At 35.9% G+C, this 9,269-nt stretch overlaps 3 protein-coding genes and 1 long non-coding RNA gene across 5 annotated transcripts in view; all 4 read left to right on the forward strand.

Annotated features, from left to right (window-relative positions):
- LOC139125244 (centrosomal protein of 63 kDa-like) overlaps window positions 1-9,269 on the forward strand; it is a 513,301-nt gene that overhangs the window by 85,834 nt on the left and 418,198 nt on the right. The gene's annotated exons all lie outside the window — the stretch shown is intronic.
- The window catches only part of LOC139125256 (angiopoietin-1-like), a 220,411-nt gene that overhangs the window by 40,797 nt on the left and 170,345 nt on the right, over window positions 1-9,269 (forward strand). The window lies entirely within an intron of this gene.
- Window positions 1-9,269, forward strand: part of LOC139125246 (kin of IRRE-like protein 2) — an 84,383-nt gene that overhangs the window by 21,469 nt on the left and 53,645 nt on the right. The gene's annotated exons all lie outside the window — the stretch shown is intronic.
- On the forward strand, window positions 2,357-3,240 carry LOC139125483 (uncharacterized). The gene is made up of 3 exons (XR_011550242.1): window positions 2,357-2,454; window positions 2,750-2,913; window positions 3,118-3,240. It is a non-coding gene; the product is annotated as an uncharacterized lncRNA (long non-coding RNA).

The raw sequence follows: 9,269 nt of genomic DNA on the forward strand, positions 1-9,269 counted from the left end.
TCAGTCCTGTGAAAATGTTAACCACTAGTTACACCACAGAATAATTACAAATTGGCCAACAGATGGGAGGATGATCGATACATAGTCCTCGCTCAACCCTCAAAAGATATTCCAGTGTATGTAGTTCAGAAGCAAGGAGGGAAGGGCGGAAGCGAACATTGCACCGAAATATGTTGCTTCCTCTACCAACAGAACTACATGGTGTAGACGAGGTGAAAGATACAGTCAAGAAGAAACTGACTTCACCATCGAGAAAACCTAGCACGTCCAGAAATAATGATGAAATCCAGGAAGATGATGAAACTCCACACCTAATCCATGTGACATCAAAGGTAACTTCACCTACATTCAACAAGTCTCTAGACCCTTGTAGCCCTGAATTTATCCCATCTAATCCAAACACCTACATAACTCCCTCTGACGCTGATATTCCACCCAGATCAGATTATAGTTTAGCCAATGATTCAGTTTCTGTATATGACATCACACCACCTAATAGTTCAGATGAGGTTTCTGACAATAGTCATGATTTGGTTACCTTAGACCAGCATTCTGACCCTAGTAATGATGGTAATAATGATCCCCTTTACACGTTAGACACAGTAACTGCTGACACTGGTAATTTACTTTCCACGGACTTGCATTCTGTTCCTACAATTGATGGTAATGATCATTCCTCGGAGTCTACTAACAGTCAAAGTGACATGAATATCTCTCTGATAGAATGGGACAGTGCTTCACCAGTTCTACGGCGCTCAACCAGGCAGAGAAAACCACCTGATAGATATTGTCCAGGCCAATTGGATACTCGAAATTTCATACATTTGACCCTTAAGGATGTACCCTTGATTTCATGTGATAGTACATAGTTGATGTCGAGGACGCCATTTCCCTAATGGGGCGAATGTCGCAGTGTGTGGTTTTACGAGTGCGCAATATACTTTAATTTGATCGGATACCAGGATATTTGTCTTATTGTGATTGGTAGTTTTATTTTTGTTCAATGTGCGCTGAGTGTTTGTCACGTTTTCACCTGACTGACTTTCATTTACCCAATCATTAGTTTGTACATATCGCAATTGTATCTTAATCCACCAATAGAAACACACACGTCGCAGTACTTGCACGTTTTGTGTACATCTGTATGTCTCATTTGCATTTTTATCCACCAATAGTAATACAGACATAGCAGTACTCGCACCTTTTGCCACGTTTCAGTCCGTTAAAAGCAAAAGTGCGAGGAAACGTGCTTCAGTTCAAGCCTGTAGCCAGAACGGCAACATGTAACACTGTGTTTCTGTATATTTCAGGTTAGTAGTTATATTCTTCACAGCCAGTTATATTTTCACAATTTTAATGTACTTTTTTGCAACTCAGAAATGGAATAATTCAGTTAGTTTCTGTTTAATGTTTGATGTGAAAGCGTGTAATTAGTCTTTGTCAAATAGTTCTTTCTGTCGGGATTATATACGTGTATTGTTTTCAGCAAACAGTGTATTTTCTAATGAAAGTGTTTTGTGTGTTGTGTAGTTTCAGTTCAAGCCTGTAGCCAGAACGGCAACATGTAAAACTGTGTTTCTGTATATTTCAGCATAATAAAAGTTGGCTGTTTCAATGCCATTGCTGGAGTGTTGTGTATCCATGTAAGGGCGGAACCGTGACAATATATATATATATATATATATATATATATATATATATATATAACTCACTTAACACAATAAGTCTTGCATAAGGAGTTGTATATTACATGTCTCGTATATCGAACGTCGCGCGCTCCATAGGATTAAATGGTAACTCGTCGATGACGTCGCGGGCCGCATAGTCATCACTGGACTGAAAGTGAACCGGAACTATTTTCAACTTGAAAACTTTTGCATGTAAAGTCTTGAAATTTCATGTTTTGCACAGAAAATCCGGTTTTGGAAAATTTCGCATGAAACTATTGATAAACCGCATAACAGTAGTTTAAATATATCAATGCGCCATTCGATGATGAAAATCGTTCTATTTTTAACCGTTTTTCGTCTAAAATGAAAATAAAGCATTTGACTATAATGTGCCAATAAACGTAAATATTTTGGTGCAAACTGAATAAGAGAGGCATGTAATAAAAACATCATAGCCCAAACAAGGGACTATGTACCCTCGGGGCTGGAGATCATTTGCCCTCCTTACGTCGGGCAAATGGTCACCTACCCTCGGGCACATAGTCCCATGTTTGGGCTACAATATATTATAATATATATATATATATATATATATATATATATATATATATATATATATATATATATATATAATATATATATATATATATATATATATATATATATATGGTATTTAATCAATCTCCAGGCGATACTGACGACTTTAAACAGGAAATTCAAGAGATGAAAGTGTTGCCAAAACATATAGGAGTGGTCCATATGCTCGGCTGTTGTACAGATCAAGGTATATGAAAATTACAATGCAATCATTCCATTTATGACTAATTATCCATAGGGGTCAAAGTCTAGTGGCTTTTCTGTGACGTTAAACAATGAAATTATCAAATCAAACATGTAATATGTAAATAAATAGATAGTTAAATGAATAGATAGTTAAATAAATAAATATGGAAGGGGCACAAAATGATCTACTATTGTTTCAATAATCTCCCATCATCCTCTTTGCAAGATTGCTCAAAGACAAATACCTCGAAGCTTTATATGTGACACTGTATTTTCTATAAATGTATTTTTTACAGAACCAATTTACCTGATAACGAGTACGCATCGAAGGGGACTTTGCTGTCTGTTCTCTCCACGACATGAAACCAAACCCAACCTTCATCGTAAGAGTAGACGTCAGGACCATTTTAACTTTGCCATGGATGTTGCCAACGCAATGTACCATCTTTCAAATATCAAGGTGTTTTATATTATTATTTCCAGCAGTAGACAACCGTTTCGCTTTAGGAAGTAAAACCATGTGACATAATTCTTTCGCGTTTTGGAAATTACTCCACGTACATACGAGTATTTTTTATTCAAAACACTCATATTAAAGAACAAATATCGCAATATTAGCTTTGCATTTAAACATTAACGTGTTTCGTTAATTCTCTGTTTTCAGATCATTCACAGAGAGATCATGGCAAAGAATATCGTTGTTGACAGTCAGTGGAAGTGTAAACTCTCTTGTCTTGGTTCGTCAAGTGCTGTTCTTACAGATCTAAGATACAGACAAATGATGAAGGTAATGTCATATCATCAAATAAGGTGTCGTCATTCAGATACTAGAGATAGTGTCATTTTGTCGAAAGTTGCTAAATTTTCAGTAATGATTGTTAATGATAGTGACGAAGATGCAGTACCATCAAATGGGGCTTATCAGCAAAGATTGCTGGAAGTCAAAACATGCAGAATGACGTCATAGCTACATAGATCTATACAATAAATAAAACACCAGTCTCTCTCGCACTACACAGGGACACTTACCTATCCGATGGATGGCACCAGAAGTACTTTCAGGTAACGCTTACACAAGAGGACGTGACGTGTGGTCTTTTGATGTTCTTCTCTGGGAAATATTTATTTTAGGTAAGACTTTTCATTCTTGTGTATTTGCTAATACTGCAACATATACTCCCACGTACTGAAGACAGACAACAATATAATATTATATTAATAGTGATACTGGCTCAGGGATGGCCACAAACTTCAACTTAGTTTTTTATTAACTTAGGGTTTCAAAATGTTGTACATTATTCAATTGATATATTTTTACACCTTTCCAAATCCTTTCTTTTAGGAAGTGAGCCCTACGGGAAAGTCCTGAGGAAGGTATAAAGGAATTCATTCAGTCTGGGGGGACACTGAAGATCCGAGACAGTGCCCGAAGTCTTTGTTAGTCTGTCTTTAATGCGACTACAACTGTTAGGGTTTTCGACAAACATGGCATACAATATACGAATTTGGAATGGTTCATATCATTAATATTCGAATTAAGCAAGACTATCAATAAATTATATTATTTGATTTCTGGTCACAACCGGCAATTTTTTCATACCACACCTTGAACTCGTTGTAGTGAAACTATCACCGGGGATAACGACAATACGACAAGCCTGCATGTTAGATGACAAACAGAAAGGGGGTACAGTGATAATGTTCAAATAAGTGACTCATGTTTGAGCTTCAGCCTAAATTAGATGTCCGAGCTTAAGTTACGATTCAAACCATAGTCAAACGTGCAAACTCTTAGCCAAGTAATGTTTAAAGTAAGAAGACTTTGCCAAACATAATTTTTGTTAAAATTGTAAAATGGCTTGACAAATGACACAACCCTTGACTGTGTCCTCCCACATAAAATTCTACACGGAACTTATTTTTATTGTCAAACAGATAGCATGAAATAGACAGAAATTTGTCGTCAAACCAAGAATTTCAAAACTAAGTCTACGAACAGTTTTCCCCAATACATTAAGGCACCATACACGAACCCTAGCATTGAGGCATGGAGAATTTCACTTACGACGCTTTTATTTATTCTTTCACAGTCACAGCTCATGATACTTTGTTGGTCGGCGTCTCCGGATGAAAGACCGAACTTCACTGATCTTTCTTATGTCTTGAAGAATATTAAGTCGGGAAACAAAGTAAGTTGCCTTTCCTTCTGAAATAACGTACCGAACGCCAGTATTCGCCACGGAGTTAATATCACCAGTTGTTACTGCAATTAAGAATTGCACTTGTATCAACTTATCTCAATCGCTTCGCTCGGTGATTATTCCGCCAAATATGCTAATTTTCACCCCAGAGGTCTTATATCCACAACCAAATACCCTTGCTTGCCATTTATAACCTCTTATTATATTTAAAATCCAAATATTGCCGCCATCCCTGTATTAAATTTATGGAGAAAAAATAAAATTTTCGATTTTTGGAATACTCAGCCGGTCAAAAGTTTTCTTACACTAAGAGATTAAATTAAAAAAAAACCACAAATGGTAGACCAGGAAAGAATTGAAAAAGTTTGAAAGTCCGAATATTTGTCCCCAAGGCGCGTTCTACCTTAAAATTGACATTGTTGTGAATGTCTAGTACAGTAGATACAAGAAATGATATGGCACCACATTATATTTGCGACACGGTGTAAATTGTTAGGGTTTATATGCTTAATCTGCGGATAAAAGTCAGTTTAAATCTTGTAGTACCACCCGTGCAGTTTGTTGTCAAAATTCATGGAACTTGCTCCCAGTTGAATTCACGTGTTTAACAGAATTTCTACTTTAAAAATCAATATGAAAAACATTTCTATTTCAACAAAGTTATCAACTACACTGGTAAGCTTCTGAAATCGTGAAAATATGATGAGATCATTGCTTTTATCTTGTTTCAAACGCTCTTCTTATTGTGTTCTTAATGTATGTTTTTTATTCTTTACTTGTTGAATATTTTATTGTACAAAAGGCGCCATAGAACACTATTGAGCATAACATGTAACAAATTTATGGCTTACTGTCGGCTGCACATACAGCCCAGTTATTTCTCGGTACCTCAAATGACGATTTTGCCAAATAAGTGAGTCATAGTCAAAAATCTCAACAGGTCGACCGTTTTTAAATGTGGTGGATTTCTATTGGTAAACTCACAAAATTACATAAGCACACATGAACTTTTACATGACACACGATTGTAATGCCTAAGATGCCTAATAAAATGAAAAGATGATTCAGTAAACCTAGTTTAAGCAACAAACAAAGTTTTCCCAGGACAGCGATTATGTTTGAGGAAAAAGTATTCATGGAATCACTATCCCAAACTCTCAATGTTGTTAAAGGTCGAATTTCACACACCTCGACGTCAGTATCATGTAGATTGCCCATCTCCACTGTTGCGCGAATTCAATTAGTACCAAATAATGATGCCAAAAGACAAATGTCAAGACAACAGTAATAAAGTTAGTGGGAATAAACACACGAAACTCATAAGAGCAGCCGTATTCCTTTGAAAATCATCGACTCAAAAGACACTTCAAGTTGTCCCTTGTGACCTTATCATGTGACAGGGCAAAATATAATACAACACAAAAGTATTTGTCATAGACGTTGCCAAAACACTAACCCGTTAAACGGCTTAACGACACTGAGGCCCAGTGGTCGGACATATTGGTTATCTCAACAACAGGACACTCCAAGCAGAGCAAAGGAAAATTTATTTTCAATTAACTGCCACCACCGCCATCAGAAATTGCAATTTCTTGTTGTAAGGTTCTGTAATCAGGTGTCTTCGACAGATGAATCAAGTCCCGAGTAAGGTAGGGATCACTGAAAGGTTTTGTACTGAGCAGTATTTACATTACGAAGTAGACATCGGTCTCTAAAGAAGTGTTGCTTAAAATATTTGGCACAATGCAAGTAAAGTCAATTTTGCAAAACGACTTGTAACCATTTAGATTAAGGTAGAATGCGCCTCTGGGACAGATATTTAGATTATTAAACTTTTCGAATCTTTATTGATCAACCACTTATGGGGGTTAAAAATGAAGCCTTAGTTTGAAGAAAGGAAAAACGTTCACCGTCTTGGCTTCTTGAAAACCGACAATGTTATTTTCTCCATAGAGTCAACACAGTGATGGCAGCAATTTCGCATTTCAAATATCGATAAACCTTTGGTAATCTGTTTGGCTAGTACCAAACTTTGCACCGTGACCCCTATTTTTATTCCTGATATTTAGAAGAGAATAGTAGAAAAATTCTTTGAGGAAAGTATGAGCAATGCTCAAGTCTTACAATTTAGAGGTGCATACTACCTTAAAATAAATATAATAAACTATCACTCGTTAGTTAATCAAATGAAAACATCTTGACTAGCTAAGATTTAGGCTTTAAAATACATTACGATGGAATTTTTTCATGTCTAAAAAAGGAACTGGTGACATGTCAATGATTATTCGATAATAATCTCCAACATTTGAACTACAAGTCTATGAATTCTAGCGTCAAAATCTCTCGAAAGCTTTAAATCATATTTTATCTCAGCTATATTGTGCAGCCTAACATAAAAGGTCATCTCTTATGAGAGTCGGCTATTCAGGCTTTTAGCATGACAGTTGTAGTTTAGGCACAGTTATGTGGGCGGTCAAGCATCAGTGCAGTAGCCTGTATTGTAAGATTTACAATGGGCTTTTACCAGAAGAAAGGTTCACCGAACAAAGAGGTTTAGCAATCATGAAATGGACCGCGACTTTATATTGAATCCTTATTTATCTTGTTGATAACTTGCCAAGCATTCATTTCAAAACCCTTATTCTATTTTTAGCGATCGCTCGAAGGAATTGTCAGTAAGATCCCCTGGTTTCCATAAACCCTCGGGGATACGTTTCAGTTAGGCCAAAATACATGCAATGTAGAAGAAAAGGATCAGTGTTATAAAGCTAGAATCTATTATTGCATCATGGTTAATGTATTTTACGGAGAGTTATAATTTGTATTCTTAGACCCTAGAAATTAAATCATAAATTGAACATCTTGGGTAATTCAAATCAAACAACAAGCGATCTAACGGCCGATAAACCTCGGCTGTGTTATGTAGAGAATATCTAGTAGCGACACAATTGTTGTTTATGGTTGAAATGTATGATACCTCATTATCAGTGGTCTGACAAAAATGGCAAAAACAGCTGTAAAAATACACAATTGAAAATGTAAATCACAATGTGAACATATCATTTTCGTAAAAACTGAATAAAAGTGGACCACATAGTGACCCCTGGGATACATCTAATGATACTGGGCCCACTCAGAAAAGCGATTGTCAATAACTGCTCTTCTTTGACGGTTACGTCAATGCTAGTTTAACAACGGTAGAACTTGACCTCAACGCTGTAGTTTGAAACTAACAGTCTATGGTTAGCAGAGCTAAAAGCCTTACAGAAGACAGTGTAGGTGCTATCAACTTGTAATTTCTTGTCGAAACAGTTTTTAAGAAACCACCATAGGTAACACGATTGCCTGAGTAGAACGAGTCTGAATAAAGCCATGCTGGAGTTACATGTGTAACCTCCACAAATGTAATAATCTCCACAAAGTAATATCAACCACAATTGTAATAAAATGCACCCATAAATGTAATATCGCCCATAAATGTAACAAAAATCAACCATAAATGTAATAAAAACACCAACCACAAATGTAATAAATGGTAACCATAAATGTAATAAAAGAAACACCCATAAATGTAATACTTGTCAACCATAAATGTAATAAATCTATTTTGTCGTTGCAATTGAGGAATTAGCCCTTAAATATTGATCTATGTAATAAGGAAAGCAACTCCACACATTATTCATATCTTGATTGTTTGCGTTTTAGTGTGTTTGTACGTATATTTGAAAGTGTATTTTACGTTTCACTGTTTTGTGTATAGAACTGATTGGCCACGGCGAGACACAGCTGTAATATGAATGTCAGTGCAGTCTCTACTCCAGCATGAGAGTGGGGAAGACTGTATAACACTACGATCCTTTAACGCCGTTTTTTCGAAAATTGCCGTACTTTCTTAATCAATTGCCTCAAATTCGTCTTCAGTGGATAAATTGTGTGGAATAATCGATAGATTGTCTGTATTCCTATGTTGTCCCACTTGAAGTTTGTTCCTTCACTAGGGATGCCAGGATGTCTAATTTTGTTCTACTGTGTTCAAGGTATTGTTCGTATTGTTTTTTACTAGATTGAAATATATGTTCTCGTCACCATGTTTTGTGTCGTAAGTTTTGTTACAAGGTTTATATTTCTCTGATATTTGTTCTGAGTCATCTGTCATAAACTTTGTGTGGTATCACTGGTTGACGAGTTATTTTGACGCTTCCTTATTATGTAATTATCAGTGTCTAGAACTGCTGTTCCACTTCCATTATCTAACGGTTTGATCAGTACCTCGCCGTTTTCTGATAGCGTTCTCAAAGTATTCTATTCTGTGTTTCGGAAAGAAAACCTAGTTTCAGGAAAGTATGCAATAACATTACACTAGTCTTATTAAAGTTATTATTTACTCAGGGCATTGATAAACAAATGATCACATATGCAAGTTCAAGTTTATTACATTTATGGTTGAGTTTTATTACATTTATGGTTAATTTGTTTATTACATTTGTGGTTGCGGGTTGTTACATTTATGGTTGACTATTTTATTACATTTGTGGTTGATTTTATTACAATTGTGGTTGATATTACATTTGTGGAGATTATTACATTTGTGGAGGTTACAACATGTATGCTGTTT

The sequence above is a fragment of the Ptychodera flava genome, assembly GCF_041260155.1.
Source record: "Ptychodera flava strain L36383 chromosome 3 unlocalized genomic scaffold, AS_Pfla_20210202 Scaffold_25__1_contigs__length_14229661_pilon, whole genome shotgun sequence".
Lineage (NCBI taxonomy): Eukaryota > Metazoa > Hemichordata > Enteropneusta > Ptychoderidae > Ptychodera > Ptychodera flava.